The following is a 17,350-nucleotide window of genomic DNA, read 5'->3' as shown; positions in this document are numbered from 1 at the left end:
GCTGAGGAGCTCAGGATGAAGAAACAGCTGGACAGATGGTTAGAGAACAAGTGGAGGAAAACTTGAGTGAATGTGTCCACACATATAAGAAATCATCATAAACACCCTATTCTGTGGTAGTGATGGTAACAAAGCAAGCTCACTTCTCTGCCATCATTGTATCTGTATAACATCATCTGGGGAAGCTTGTTGAGAGAAGGTTCTTCTTCCGAGCCCCAGAGAATGTTTACACAGAAAATATGACTCTTTTGCAATGTGTTTTGCAGATTATTATTTATTATTTCATTTGTACCCCACCTTTCTCCCCTAAGGGGACACAAAGCAGCTTATATCATTCTCTTCTCCTCAAATTAATTGCTTACATCAACCATGACTTAGATCCCATGAGTGGTTTAGTTAAATTTCAGGATGTTGTTGGAACACAGTCTTGTTGATCTAATAGCTGCATGGAGGATTTTCGATTGATAAACTTGACTGTGGACAAGCTGCATAGAAACTGTGTCCCACCACATCTAGGCTTGACCTTTTCCCTTCATGGCTGCTAGTATCAAGCTCAGTTCCATTAGTCAAATGGGTTTGGGATATAATAAAGGCTTCCCCCTTGAGGGGATTTAGTTCCAACTATTTTAAAGGAGGTGGTCCTGAAGAGAGCATCCCTGGATCCAAATAACTACTGCCCAGTGGCTAAGAGCCCATTCTTGTGCACGGTGCTTGAGTCAATGGTAGCGATGCAGATTCAGGCAGTCTTGGAGGAGAATGACTAGCTGAACCCATCCCAACCATACACAAGCCTAGATTTGGGACAGAAAAAAAAGCCTTCATCACCCTGACTAATGATCTGCTCTGGGAGAGTGATGGTGGAGTGCATCTCTGTTGAATATCCTAGATTTCTTGGCAGAGTTTGATACCATTGAGCATAGCATCCTTCTGGATAAGCTGACTGAGTTAAGAGTGGAAGGTACTGTGTTTCAGTGGTACTGCTCCTATTTAGTTGACCAATTCCAAAAAGTGGTTCTGGGGGGGTTGCTGCTCAGCCTTGTGACATTCATACAGCAGAGTCCTGCAGGGATCTTATATCCCATGCTATTTAATATCTACATGAAACCACTGGGAAAGATTATCTGGGGATTTCAAGTGAGGTGCCACTATGTGGATGATACTCACCTCTATTTCTTCTTAGTAGCTGAGTCTGGTGGAAGTCCAGAACAGGTCCCTGGAGAAGGCAATCTCATGGATGAGGGCCAATAAACTCAATCCAGGCAAGACTGTTGGTCAATAACAAAGTCATGCTAGGACTGAGGAGTCAGCTTGTCCTGAAAAGGGTTGCGCTCCACTGAAGGAGAATGATCATAGCTTAGATGTTGATCAATGTTTGGAGGCTCAGGTCTCCTCTATGGCACATAGTGCCTTTTGTCAGTGTGGGATGATACTCAAGCTACAGCTATTTCTCAAAAAAAAGTGTGATTTGGCCATAGGAATCCATGCTCTGATCACAGGTTAGATTATTGTAATGCACTTTACATGGGACTGATTTAGAAAGCTCTTCAGCAACTTCAATTGGTCCAAAACAGCAATTGTCAGGGTCTGCATGCAGGGATTGTATCACCCCTATATTGAATTATCTACATTGGTTGCCTGCCAATTTTTAGGCACATTTCAAAGTCCTGGTTCTTCTTCATAATGTTCTGAATGGCTTGGGGCCAGGTTATTCAAGGTCTTCCTCCTCTGGCATTATCCAGCCCACCAGATGACTCTTTTCTCAGGTCCTGTTGTCTGTACCCCCACCTACAGAGGTAAGGCATATGGTGATCAAAGACCAGACTTTTGTGGTAGTGGTGACTTGCCTTTGGAATGCTCACTGGCTTGAGGCTCACCTGCACAATGCAAAAGAAAAACAACTTTAACTACGGCGTTTCTTTTTTAGTTGTTTATGATTTGATCCTAGCCTGAGTCCTGTTTTATTAATATTATTTTAGCCTTCTCTATTTTTTAATGTGCTTGTATGCCCTGACTCTTGTAATTGGCTTGTTTTATTTTATTGGCATTTTTTACTAATCTGTTATTTTTTATTATTCTACTGGGTTGGCTATTTTATTGATTTGATTTATTGCATGATTTGTTTCACTGATTTGTTGCATTACATTGATTGGTTTTGTTTTATTGTTGTGAGTTGCCTCATCCTGGCCTGGCAGGCAATGTTTACATTCCCTAAATAAATAAATAAATAGTTAGAATTGCTTAATGAGCAGTGTCCTGTTGTTTAAACAAGTCCAACAATGTCAAAATTTGACCGGCATCAAAACTGTCCTATGGAGTAAATAACAAACAAGCCCCTTTCCTTACCTCTTAGGGCAGTTTACCTTTGGGGCCAAATTTGTGATCATTGGAATCTGAATTTTAATAAGTTGCCTACTTTTCAATTATGAATTGAGGATTTTAAACTGCCAGTTTGGGACCCATAGGGAAACAATTCCATGAGGCTTGGGTTAGGGGGGAGAAAGGAGGTATAGAGTGTGACATTTACTGAAAGCTCAGTAAACTGCCAGAATCGTCTGTAAAAACTAGATTTGCTGCTGGGTTGGAATACTACCATAAATGGTGGCTTATTCCAAGTCCAGGAAAAACAGAATGCTCCTGTCATGGGTCAGCCTGAGTCTAGCTTGGCTGAAGACTCCTCAGGAGTCAGGGAGCTGCATGCAGCCAGCCCTGAACCAGTTAAGGTCAATGAGCCAGAAGTGCAGGAGCCTCCAGATTTATTGCCAGCAGCTGACCCTGAGCCACCCACAAGCAGCCAATGAACCACAACTGTCTGTAAGCAACTCATCAGACTCACCTTGTCTGTTGAATGGCATAGGCAGAGACTCCAGCAAGAACCAAAGATGCGTAGACAGAGTGCTCGGCTCTTAGCTCAGCATCAGCTGTTTGCTGATGACAGCTCTGAGTAACTACAGAAGCACTTCCAAGCAGATGACTGTAAATAGGGCTTGTTAAGAGAGACCTATATAAATCAGACCAGGAGACCTACAGAGTGTGGAAGCAACATGTCACAACCCTGTGAACTTTGTGACCACAACACTGGACTCTGCCTTGCAACCTGCAGCCTTTGGACTGACCTCTAACTCTGTTTTTCAAACCTGCTGATCAGTGACTTTGGACTGACTTGATTCTGCTTTTCTGGACAACCCATGAACTCTGTCTGTGCTGAACTGGTATTTGATCTCTGGACTGGACTCTTGACTGTGATCTGGCACTGTTGCCCTGCTCTGTCTGCATTCCCAGGACAGCTCCTGTTTCCATCTCAATAACAATCTTGCCAATAGTGAACTGAATGTTTACCATAATGGCATCTGACTTACATACAAACATACACCTAAGTACCTTGGAATTACCCTGGACAAGACCTTGAGCTATTAACACCATCTTACCAATGTACCAGCAAAAATATGCACATGAAACAACATTCTCCAAAAATTATGTGGTACAACTTGGGATGTGTCTGTTACAACACTTAGATGCTCAGCTTTGGGGTTGGTGTATAGTACTGTAGAATATGATGCTTCCGTGTGGCTCAGCAGCCCCCATGTCCATAAACTTGATCTCCAATGCAATACAATGATGAGAACCATCAGCGAGAGTATTAAACCCACTTTGACCTATTGGCTACCCACATTGTGCCACATTGCTCCCCTGCATCTCCAAAGACAAGATGCTCTTCTTCATCACAGGTCTGATTCACAGAAAGGAGAAGCAAAATCAAAATAGAGAAATGTGGGTGGTTGAAACTGGTAGAATGAAGGAAGCAACATTGACAGGCAACTCTAGCATAATCTCTGGTAATTCCGTCATCACCCACCAACCATGATGTTCCACACTGAACATGTACCCCCATCAGTCATGTGACACAAGTACCCACTGACATGATTCTAGCCAATCTGCACTACCTTCTACACAGGGCTTTTTTTGTAGGAAAAAACCAGCAGGAACTCATTTGCATAAGAGGCCACACCCAACAGCAGGAACTCATTAGCATATGCCTCCCTGGTCTTTCCAGGGGCCTACTGGCCCGCCCCCCCTCGGGGGGGAGTCGCTCTCCAGGCTTTCTGTAGCTACACACGCAGAGGTTTTGGCTGTAGTGGGTGTGACCAACTCTGAAGCCAGCTGGAACTCCATTCCTGTGCGTTCTACATACTATGTACAGCTTTGTAGGAAAGGAAAGCGAAAGTCAACAAAAGTCAAGAGATCTGGGAGATTTGAGAGCTAGTTAGGTCACCTCTGCAAGGTATGGCTTAATTTTAGGATGTTTGGTAAGTAATTGTCATTTGAGAGACAAAAGAGAGAGGCCACAGAATGAAAGGCTGGGATCTGAAGCTACATACCCTCAACACATTGACACAGAGAAAAGGGAAATTTATGATTAGACCATGGCAGTTTTCAGAGACCAAGCCTCCAACATATTCTGTTCCCCCGTTCCCAATGCTTTAAGAGCATGATAGAACATACAACAAATCAATAATAAATAGCATACACTATGGCATAGACTGCAGTTCTGTTCTGTATGAGCTTTATAAAAATGCCCTCCCAGGCAACTGTTTTACATAGTTTGCAGAATTAAAAAAGTATGGGAGCCTTCTTCCAGTTACTGAAACCTGAAACTGTAAATTCAACCTTTTTTCTCTCTGTAAATCACTAGTTCAAGGCCTCTAACAGTGCCATCCAACACCCCTGCAAGCTTTTAAAATCAGGACTCTTCAGCCCTGCTAATGGCTAATTCTGTTCTAGCCAGTTGCATAGCGAATTCACCCTTGTAAGATTTATGACAGGATTCACACTTTTTACAAAGAAAATTTACACCTGAAAGGTGTGTGACAGATTTCACACCAACCTGTAATGCTGATTGGAGTGGCATGACAAATGATTGATGGGACAATACCCCTTTTTGCACCACCATGGCTACGGCCTGCCTAAGACCCCAGAGAGCCCCTGCTAGAGCAGAGAATACCAAGCATGCTAGATCAATCGTTTGGATGTGGTGATCCAAAGCTTAAACATTTCACACATGAAGCTCATTCAAAGGTCTTGAACAAATTATTTCTGCTCTACCTAATCTGTTTTAAATACCTGTGAAGATGAATGTGATAAGAACTGTACAGCACTAAAGGAAAAATGATATAGCAATAACAAATAGATATCCAAAGTAGACTAAATGTATTCTCTCTCTCTCTCTCTCATACCGTACCCAATCCTTGCTCTTCTTGCTTTCGAATAAAATGCAGCCTCATTGCAGTCACTGAAAACTATATGAAATTTGTATGCAACAGAAGGACACCCAAAATGGATGGGCACATAAAGTATGCAGCCACAGAGCAATGGGGATGTAAAATACGTCCCTCTTTTTGAAACGGATCCATATTGAGGAGATCTAGATAAATGAGGCTTTATTGTGTTCAAGGTGACAGAACACAGAGAGCTGGCTATCTGCGTGCATCCGAAAACAGTTCTGAACATACTGGGCACAATCCAGCAAGTGCTGCTGTTGTACAATCGCAGTCATTTCAAGTTTGTTGAAATAAATTGAAGTTACACAGCAGTCATGCTTTAGAAGACTGCCATTGTGTTAGTTGAGCTTCATTGTTATCCAGGACTCCAAAGCCACATGGGAGAGAGGTGATTTTTGCATTAAAAATTTTATTCAATTAAGGCGGGGTCCTTCTCCCAGTTTGCACGTGACTCTGCTCCCATGGAAGCAATCTCTATAGGCTCCCCCCCCACTCCCATTAGTTCCCAGCCAGGTGTGATGTTACTCTGCCAAGTGTGAAGCTCTTCTTGCTCTTAGGCCCTCCAATTATTCATTTAGGGAAGCTTTGAAGAGGGCTCTGGAAAGCCAGAAGAACTTACTAGTGAGCTTTGTCAAACATGGAGAATCTCGGTTCAACTAAGCTCTCAGTTGCTTTGCATTCAAAATGACCCTGACTGCACCATACACACAAGAAAGTATTCTAGGCACATTTAAAGACTTTGTCTTGGCAGGAGTAGAAGAGTCAATGGGGGTAGGATCAGTGATGTGGGAATGAAAGAATCTCGTATGGGTTTAGAATCAAAGTGAGGGCTGTTGGCACCACACACAAATATCTTGCATTTTCCATTATTCATTCTAGACCTTGTTCCACTGCATCCAGTATTCTTCACATCACAGCAAAGATGATCTGTACTGGTTTAAATACATTTTACCCACAATTATTTCTGGGGGACGAAAAACAAAGAACATTGGGTTACCAAGAGATCGCACGCACAGTCATTGATATAGATTGAGCTAACTAACCCATTTATAGAGTCAGATACTTTCATACACAGCATCCTGTTCCACAGATGAAATGGGTTAAGAGCCTGGTGCGTATATACCCATCAGAGTAAAGAAAGAGCAAGACTAGATCTAATGGGTGGAAATTACAAGGGAGTCAATACTGGCTAAATATCAGGAGAAACTTCCTAAACATAAAAGTGGTTGAGCAGTGGAACAGTCTGCCTTGGGAGGTGGTGGATGCTCCTTCGCTGGATGTTTTCAAGCGGAAGCTGGATGACCATCTTTCGGGTGCATTGTAGGGCTATCTTTCGGCTATGCTCCTGCAGAGTGCAGGGGGTTGGACTAGATGACCTGGAAGGTCCCTTCCAACTCTAACATTCTATTATTCTATGAAAATTGTAAAATCAGCACTAGTAAAACATTCCATAAGCACAATACAATGCATGGCAAACTGGAAGGTGGTATAATTTTTATAGCAGTGAAAGAAACCCTCCAGGATTCCAGCACCTCTCCAATTTTTTCTGTCGCTGTCTCCCATCCTCAGCTTTTCATCTGGCTCCTCCCCTTCAAGCTTTACCTAATCTTTCCCTGTGTTTTAAAATCTGTTTCTGTCTACCTTGCCTCATGCTGACACTAACTGAGGCTGGGAAGACTTGCCAACATTGGGGGTTGCCTACAAACTGCCCACAGAGGCTGATGAGATCACACAATGTGTTCTCTATAGCAGTCTTTACTTAATGAAGAAGTAATTGCTTCTATTGTTGTTTTTTTAATCCCCCAATTTATTTATCTTTTTTTTCCTTTTTACAGTACATATTTTGAGGCTTCCCCCAAGTTTGTAAAAATCTGTACATGGCCTCATTGTGTGGATTTTTTGATCCTAAAGGCCATTGTTCGGAACTGGATATAATACTATGTTAATGAATCCCAGTTCTGGTACCTCCCACTCTAATTGTCTTTTGAAGTTCCCCCTGTTTAATTATAGCAGTCCAGGATTGCAGATGGAGCCTTTCTAGTGTCAGTGGAACTGAGCATTTTCTCCTCACTTACAGGTTTTTTAAACAGATTATGGATACTTGCAAAGTCCCAGGAGTTTTTATCCATGGATGATCACAGTGAACTAACTGAAAGTAATTGACATGACCCATATTCCCTGGTGGGAGACTCAGAGTCAGAGACTGGAGTGTTGCTATGGCTTCTTAATTCTAATCAGAGAGTATATAAGGACAGCATGAACATTTAACCAAGGACAACATAGCCAAGATTACTGTAGTAGATGTCTATAAAATAATGTATGGGCGTATTTTAATATGTTTTTTTTCTGCTAGATTATTTTGTCCTAGTTTTTGTTATTTTCTTGATGCTCTTGAGTGGAGCAATAAAAGAGAAGGAAGACAATGGGAGCCTGGGGGAAGGGGGCTAGAATAATAAAGCTGCAGTTATTAATGATCTGTCCTGCTTGGTGCAATAAGACCCTGACAGCTGTCAGATTTCAGACACATCAGACATCTCTTGTGAAATGTAGTGAGAATATCACAGGGCTGTTATAATTCTCAGGCCGCTGCAGAGGTCCAACCTTGGAAGTCTGACAAGCCCTGTAGAATTATGAATTGTTCAATAATATGACAGAGAACTTTTATTTGATAAAGGAGAAAGAAACTGACTCTTTAGGATACATGTCCTTCCAGTCTGCTTGATGTTGTAGCAATCAGATGTTTGCACAGTTTTTTACACTGGACCACAGAGGCTAACACTAATTAGACTTGCCACCAAAATTTTGCATGAAGCAGCATTCAAAGCAAGTTTGGGAGATCCTCCTTAGCAGTACATGTGATGAATTTCAAAGAGAGCCAAAAGTGTTTCAAGATTATTAGGGAAAATTCCTCTAGAGTTGGAATGGGGATCACATTTCTCTTAAAAGTAGCAATGGATTTTTTCTCACAGAATTGAAGCAAGAAGCATGGAGAATTTCAAATTTCCCAACCTCCCTAGCATGCTCAAAACTTTACATTGCCGCTGGAATACATGGGAAATATAGCTTCCAATGTTTCCAGGAGGCATTTTCCATTCACCCCAACATTAATGAATATTCTTTGAATGCAACACAGCCTTTAAAATGTGATCCCTGGCCATTGTTGCAAGCCCTCTCTACTGCTACCTCCTTCACAGGGGTAAGTTTATAGAAAATAAAGGACCAGTAATGGAGACTAGATGAGGCCATTACAAATTGTACCCTAGCTTAGGAGGGAATGTGACTTCCCCAGTAAATAGATTTGTGATTTTCTAGATCAAGGGAGTTCTGAACTTCCCCAGTTCTGATGTTTAGCACCATTATCAATGTACACATGGCCAATATAGGGTGAAATGGTTTTAAATAGGGATATGGAGATTCCCCCCTAGCTCCACCCTCTTTGGGATTTATTCTACCTTTAGTCCCCACCTATCTCACAGGGTGTCTGTTGTGGGGAGGGGAATCCCACTCCAATGATCTTCCATTAAATTTCCCTGAACTTTAACGAACCAAGGAATAAACAGAGAATGTTCCATTTCTCTTTCCCCAGTATCTGCAGAGACTGCAGATAAGCAGGATTTTCTTTTCAGTCAGATGGATATGTACTTCCACAGCTGCAAAAACTGGAGATTCTAGCAAAAGCACATGTGCATTGAAACATAAAAAGAAAAAGAAACTGAAGCTATCCCTTTATGGCTTGAATCCAGACTCAGTGTTTCCACAAGTGCCATGAATTCCACCCATGGCATGATTTTCCTGCCTCTTCCATTGAACAGTAGCCCCAAATGCCCCCCAAATCCTTTTTGAGGGGATACCCTCTATTCCAAGGACAGTATTGGGGAATATTTTGCACTGCCCCAGAGGGGGAAGCTGGAAAATTGTGCTCCATGAGCAGAAATCCTTGCACTCACAGAAAAGTCAGTCAGCATCCAAGCCTATGTGCCACTAAAATGAGAAATGAAAAATATGTTTGTAAACACAAAAATGACTAACTGTGAAGGGATTTCTAGTTTCTTAACTTTCTACTTTGTTTTATTTCTCTGTTGCAGAATAGTGCAGTAAGAGAAAATAGAAATTCCTCCCAAATTATCCTATTGTGTTCCAAAAACATGGTTTTTTCAAAAGAATTTTTAGATTTTTTTTAGATTCATTTGCTTTATCTGAGCATGTAGCAATCACAATTCTTATCAATTACTACTTATCAACTCTTGAAGGAAACATTCCATGTTGACTCTCTAATAACAGAACCCAAGGTCTTCACAATGTGTTAGCTGGATTCTTGAAGCCAAACATAAAGTCTCCACTAGTAATTGCTACCAGACTAGTAGCAATTAGCAGTGGAGACTCTATGTTTGTCTTATAGAATCCAGCTAATACATTGTGAAGACCTTGGGTTCTGTTATTAGAGAGTCAACATGGAATGTTTCCTTCAAGAGTTGATAAGTAGTAATTGATAAGAATTGTGATTGCTACATGCTCAGATAAAGCAAATGAATCTAAAAAAAATCTAAAAATTCTTTTGAATAACCCATGTTTTTGGAACACAATAGGATAATTTGGGAGGAATTTCTATTTTCTCTTACTGCACTATTCTGCAACAGAGAAATAAAACAAAGTAGAAAATTAAGAAATTAGAAATCCCTTCACAGTTAGTCATTTTTGTGTTTACAAACATATTTTTCATTTCTCATTTTAGTGGCACATAGGCTTGGATGCAGACTGACTTTTCTGTGAGTGCAAGGATTTCTGCTCATGGAGCACAATTTTCCAGCTTCCCCCTCTGGGGCAGTGCAAAATATTCCCCAATACTGTCCTTGGAATAGAGGGTATCCCCTCAAAAAGGATTTGGGGGGCATTTGGGGCTACTGTTCAATGGAAGAGGCAGGAAAATCATGCCATGGGTGGAATTCATAGCACCTGTTGAGATGTCAAAGGAAGTGTGAGATAAACAAAACAGATGCTCTTTATTAGATGGAAAGGTCATCCTTCATATACCCAGAAAGACCCTTGAACCAAAATAGACTTCAAAAAAAATCACATCTGCCCTCCCCTCTCAGCTTCATCAAATAAAATTGCTGTCACCTATTCAAATACCATGACAGAGTTTTCAAACCACCACATATTACTTCAAGTGCAGTGCTGAGGCAATTCACACATTCAAGTGTGAATTATCCAGTGACATATTTCGTGGATATGTTATTGAGTGATATATTTGCTTGGGTGAATCAGGTTAGAATGAATTGCCTAAAATACACCCATTTGTTCGAAATTTAACACTCTACTGAGTGCACTATACCCCCTATGCAGTGTGTGTGTGTGTGCGCGCACGTGCGCATGCAACTGAAAAAGCTGAGCCCTCTCATCCATTATAATAGGAACAATATCATAAAGAGAAGCAGCATATTTCTTGAAATAAGAGCTATTTGGCATTGATGGCTGAACACAGACATCGTATAGTGGTTCAACTAGGACATGGCAGACCAGAGTTCAATTCACCCATGAAGTTCACTGGGCCAGTGACTCTCTCTCAGCATAACATACCTCATAGGGGTGTTGTCAAGAAAAAAGATAGAGAAATGTTTGTTGCTCTGAGCTCCTTGGAAGAAAGATGGAATATGTAGATATATAGCTATGGCTTCAAAGCCCATGATATTTGAGCTTACTTAGGAGCCTACTTAGGAGCCTTTGATGAGGAGAAAACAGTTCTTCTTTAATTTCACTCCCCTTCAGTGGGCATGCACAGCAAAAGGCCATCTTAGTCTTTAAATCGCAAATTCAGAGGGCTCCTTTGCACCCCCTCATAGCTACATAAAAAGCAACAACCATAGCTTTGAATAGAAATAAACAGTGTTGGGATGCAGAGCACCAATGGTTCTGCACATTTAATAAGAGAAGCTGTAACTCCTCTCAGCTCTGATATCCCTCACTTGTTTGTGGTTTTATCTTTTCTGGCACTCTGGTCTACAATTCCATTTTCCATTGACCTTCAACATTTTGTAGTGTCTGTCAAGCTGCTTCTGCTGACACCAGCAACAGCTCCTACCTTGCCGCTATGCATAACAAGGAGCTTTCACATCTCAGTTGATTGTTATGATTACAGGCAATCTGCTCTTCTCCGGGTCTCCAGGAACCATATAATAGGGGAAGGTGCTTTGAGAGCATTTCTGGAATATACAGGATATATAGACAACACAGTCTTCACCCAAGACTCAGCCCATAGCCTCACCTGCTAGCTACAGACCATTCCACAGCTGAACCAAAAGAGTATTGCTTACCATAAGGCTTCCTAAATACTAAGAAGAGCTATAATACCAGCAGTCTCCATTATATATTTTTTCCTGATGGCCTGGAATCCTTTTGTCAGAAAGTGACTTCCTTCACATGTAGGAGCACAGCAAACTAAAGGCAGTTTTGCAGTTTAGATTGGAATGGCAACCTAATAGGAAAAGTGTGGACCTAGGAGTTGAATGAAGTCAAAGAACCTTCAGATGCAGTGCAGGAGTGACTTATGAGTGGACTAAAGCCACCACCATGGCAAACTGCCTAGGAGAGAATTTAATTTAATAGCACAAAGGGTACATGTACCCAGAAATGGGTACATTTACCAGAACCCAGATGACTAGATATAAAATAGAAATTATCCCTTAATGACTCCTGAAATTGGAGACGATGGGACTGCAAAGAGAGGGTATGCATTAGTAAGTATGGTATCTGGCCTTGATGTCACTATTAGAGCTGTTCATTGCTCGGGTGAGAGAGGAACATGTAACAAACTAAACAAGTCCTGACCCTGAAGATCGTAAATTAATGAAAAGTCTATTAAATGTTTCATGCTCTCTCTCTCTTTTGCTACAAGGTTATTAAGTAAAGGAATGTCTTCTTTAAATATTTATGACATTAAGCTAATGTTCTTTTATGTGTGCAATCACAACCACCAATTCACTTTCACTGTGAAATACCAGAAGGAGAGGGATGCATACTGGTGCATTATTTGCCATGTATACATGAAGAATATGTTAGAAACAGTTTAAGATGGCATGAAAGTCAAAGTAAATCTGCACTGTAAAACAGGAGTTAACACATTTCATATCTAGGCTTGAAAATGTCTTCAAGCATAAATAAAAACAGCACAGTACAAATATGAATAAAATAAAAACAGTGTTGAGAAAATCATGGGGAAGTGATTGTGCTTTTCAGATACCTGAATCACTGTCATTTGAAAGAAAACAAAGAGCTATTATCTGCTGCTCTAGAAGTCCAGACCAGATCTTATAGGCTTACACAACATTTGGGTAGATTTCAATTGAACATGAGAAGAAACTTCTTAATGATGAGAGCAACTGAACAAGTTTTGTTTCATGGGTTTACCAAGTAATGGAATTCTCAGAGGGTATATGGAAAAATCCATCCCTGTGATCAGTGAGGCAGAGGAGCTCTGGATCACTCCCCACATGCTGAATTTGTGGATAATGTGAATAAGGATAGTTGAGAATGATGCCATGAGTTGTGTAAGATATCTCTGTTTCAGTGACATGTGTCCAACCATCCCATTCCTCTAATGGAACAGTATTTCTGTCTGCAGAAGAGGGGGCATGTGATTTCTGCCAATTCTCCCCCCAACTGCAGACCACCACTTTGCCTCCTCTTCTGTTCATAAAGATCAGCTGACCCCTGAAGAGCAAAATTTAGGAGAGGGGCTCAGTGGTCTGATGTAGGAGGGGAAAGTGAGAAGGTGCTGTTCTTCAAAGTCCATGGATGGCTGGATACATAACTGTACAAATGTGTAAAATTAATTTTTAAAACATATTTGTAGTGTATTGCAAACAGTTACATGAACCGCTTCATTAACTCCCCATGTTAAGCTTCGAGCCAAACAAAGGCTCCTCAGAACTGTCTGACTATTGGTCGCTCTGCAACAGCGACCAATCAGAACTGTGCATGTTCCCTGCGAGGGAAAGACTCTCATTGGACCTTATCCACACAACCTCATTGGTTGTTAAATGTAAATAGGCGTGGCTATATTAGCCCGGGAACGTTTAAAAGGAGCCTAGCTCCCAATGTTAATCTGTTCTGGTTATGAATGCTTTAAGCGCTTGTTTGTTCTTTGAAATAAAGCTGATTCGCTTTGCTGAAATCACTCTCCAGATCTTTGTTAGCGGCGATCTAACAATTTTTAATATGGCTACCAGGGAGCAAAAAAAATAGTATTTCCAGTTATCCAGGTTCCAAATACTGTTTTAGTATTTGGATCTGATTGCGGGGGGGTTCCAATATTATTTTGCTGTATTATTCCTTATTGGGAATCTTTCCAGATGGCTGGAGGAACTGTTTTTTGAGCAAATGCCACCACACGCTGAAATCACTCTCCAGATCTTTGTTAGCGGCGATCTAACAATTTTTAATATGGCTACCAGGGAGCAAAAAAAATAGTATTTCCAGTTATCCAGGTTCCAAATACTGTTTTAGTATTTGGATCTGATTGCGGGGGGGTTCCAATATTATTTTGCTGTATTATTCCTTATTGGGAATCTTTCCAGATGGCTGGAGGAACTGTTTTTTGAGCAAATGCCACCACACTTGCAGCAGAGCTTCTGGTGCCAGTCTTTTAAATAATCTCCAGGTTTCAAGTGAATTGGACAAGGTTCCCCACTGCCATCCTCCATTTTTTCTATGGGGGAAAATTCCATGCTTTCTCAATGACAAAGAATAGCCAAAGACACAAGAGCAAGAAAAGTATCCATTGGCCAAAAGCCTCTCAAAGCAGACTGAACCAACAAGCCCAAAGAACTAATGCAGAACCAAGGAATCCCAGAAGAAATGTTAAACAGTGTGGGAAGCCTAACACAACAAATGTACAACCCAAAAATTTAAGCCAGATTCTCCAAACCAAACAGAATAAGAAGGCTGCTGCAAACCCTTTTTTTCTATGGGGGAAAATTCCATGCTTTCTCAATGACAAAGAATAGCCAAAGACACAAGAGCAAGAAAAGCATCCATTGGCCAAAAGCCTCTCAAAGCAGACTGAACCAACAAGCCCAAAGAACTAATGCAGAACCAAGGAATCCCAGAAGAAATGTTAAACAATGTGGCAAGCCTAACACAACAAATGTACAGCCCAAAAATATAAGTCAGATTCTCCAAACCAAACAGAATAGGAAGGTTGTTGCAAACCTAATAACTGTAAAATCAGAGAATACAACTTGAGAATCCAAGACAATGTCTAAACAGAGAATCCATCACAAGCCATAAACCTGACACGAACTAACTCAGGCAAAGAACACAGTGTTACAAGACACATCAAACTAATTTCAATGCACAGAATATAAGTCAAAACAACCTGGCAAGCCAATACCAAGCCCTGGAAAGAAGACACTGACAGAGACACACAGCAAAATTCAAGAAAAAAACCAGTCCTGGGCTGCGGTCACACCTGCCAGCTGGAGTGGAAGGGAAGTGAGGAATTTGACCTGCAGTTGCGAGATTGCACATCCCTTTGGAACTGAAGGCTCAGCCCATCATTGTGTGATCAGACATAACCATGGGTGAGTCATTTTTTTTTTGCCATTTGTTTCCCATGCGTTTAAATGAGGAATCGAGGAATCGCACCTCTGCACTGAGGGCTCCCTATGGAGTTTGCAATGATGTGCATACTATGAAGGAGGGGAAATCAACAGCACGGAGTCAGGATGGAATGATCAGACCATCCCGACAGCATGAGAGCGTGCTTGAGCTGTCAGACAGGGGAAAGTCCGTCTGTGGCCCGTCACAGCCAGTTAGAGATGGACTGTCCCCAGTGTCTTTTAACTCTGCTTATGTGTTGGAGCAGCACAGGTTGCTGACAACTGTGGGATGCTTCCCCACAGTTAATTCCCAGGTGTTGCTAATAGTCTCCTTTAGATCCATCAGACATCCGCAGCTATGTTGGATCTAAAGGTGCGTGTGATCACAGCCCTGGAAACCTTAAAACACTGGTTCCTGTTACTCCCAGTTACTCCAAAATATTTCCAAGATATCTGGGGACACATTTCTTGGTATCCCAGATATATCTGTAAAATAGCAGTAGGTGTTTTTTCACATCTGTTTCAGACCATATATATCCAAATGCATATTCTTACTCAGACTTATTCATTTAATTTAAAATTTAATTTATCTTACCTTTCCAGAATAAAGATCTTTATTGTAAGTAACAACACTGTAGGTATTAAAGCAATGGACAAGATACAATTTGCTGACTTCAGTAAGAAAAAGACAAATGTGCCTCTTTTCATTGTTTTTTGTTTCCATATGGTGTTATCATGAGAGGGTCCAATCTACCCATTTGTGTTGCCAAGCTACTCATTTTTACTATCAATACTGATAATTGGCTTCTTATAAGCATATTTATTTTGATTCTTTTATATTGTTTTATTATATTTTATTTATATTGTTTCTTTTAAGCATATTTATATTGTCACAATTTATACACATTATATTATAACATAATTCCAGATGGTTGTCTGTAGCAGCAAAATCAAACAGGATTCTAATGACACCTAAAAGACTAACACAATTTATTCCAATAGAAACTTCAAAGAGTCAGAGCTCACATTGTCAGATTACAATCTAATGCATTTGAGGAAGTGACCTCTAACAAAGGATAATGCTGGAATACATTGTTTTAGTCTTTTGGTAGCACTGCACTCTTTTATATGTGTAGCATATCTATCATTTATATATATAACAAGTAAGGGACATTCAAATAATTACAGGAGTGGGGGGGGGGAAGCCATCCCTTGGTTGACCTCCACTTTCTCCTTTTTTATACTGCCCCTTCTAGGAATTTCCCTAATCTCAATGGTAAAGACCATAGACCCTGGGGGAATTCCTAGCATGTTGCATATGAGGCAACCAGAAGTTATATCACTGCATCCATGATGTCATTTCCCCCTGCAGCAGGCAACCTAGTAAGCCTCAGGTGAATGTTACTTCACCTGATGTTCTAACTGTAACTGAAGCATGGCAACTGAAACCTTGGCATGGAGTTGCATGTGTGTTTGTTCGTGTGTGTAAAGTGCCATCAAGTTGCAGCAGACATATGGAGACCCCAGCAAGGGTCTTTCAAGGCAAGTGAGAAACAGAGGTACTTTGCAACTGCCTTCCTCTGCAGAATCTTCCTCAGTGGTCTCCTTTCCAAGTAACCAGCCTGCTTAGCTTCTGAGATCTGATGAGATCAGGTTATACCATGCCGTCTTCCCTCCCACCTGACATTACATAGTAATACCCACATGGCAGTTAAGATTTCATGACATTGTGATATGCCTGCATGGGAAGGATAGACCTTGCTTACAAACTTGTTTTTCAAAGTCTTCCCGTCCCATTGGCTGGGCACTAGCCCACCTCATCCTGTAATGCCTTTTGCTGCATTTGAATGTGAAGGACCCTGGCACTCTGACATTCATGGTTCAACTACAGGCTTTCCTGCCTTGATGAATTAATGAAGTTTAGACTTGGTGATCCTGGAAATCTAAACTTCCATATACAATACTCTTGAACATTCAAATTGAAGCTAAGTTTACAACCACAAAGAACAAAATGAAATTCCAAATTCTAGTTTGGCGTATCTGAATCTGACATTTTCTTGATTGTTTTTGTTGCCTGTTCAATATTAGATCCCATTTTCATCCACCCCTTCATTGTTCAGAAAGCTCTGATGTGATCATAAGTGCAGCCCCTTCGTGTCTGCCTGGAGATACCTAGACAAAAGCAGCAATCTTAATTAATCAAATTAAATCAGCAAGACACTTCCGATTATCCCCTTTTAGTCCAAACCAGCTTCTATAATGACAACTGAAGCAAAAATAATTAAACCAAGACAGAGTTGAGTGGGGAAGGGTGGAATAATATATTTAGGGTTTGAGGAGAAGTAATTAGTTTTGGCAGGTTATTTATGTATATTTATGTATGTAAATTGAAAAATTAGCTGTTCTAAGCAGAGGCAACACATTTCAGTGTTTGCCTAGCCACATGGTCACAAGGAGGGCAGAGGGAGAGCCTTTAAG

Source organism: Gekko japonicus, unplaced genomic scaffold (genome assembly GCF_001447785.1).
Source record: "Gekko japonicus isolate JY-2015 unplaced genomic scaffold, Gekko_japonicus_V1.1 scaffold503, whole genome shotgun sequence".
NCBI lineage: Eukaryota > Metazoa > Chordata > Lepidosauria > Squamata > Gekkonidae > Gekko > Gekko japonicus.
Note: the sequence above shows the minus strand (reverse complement) of the source record.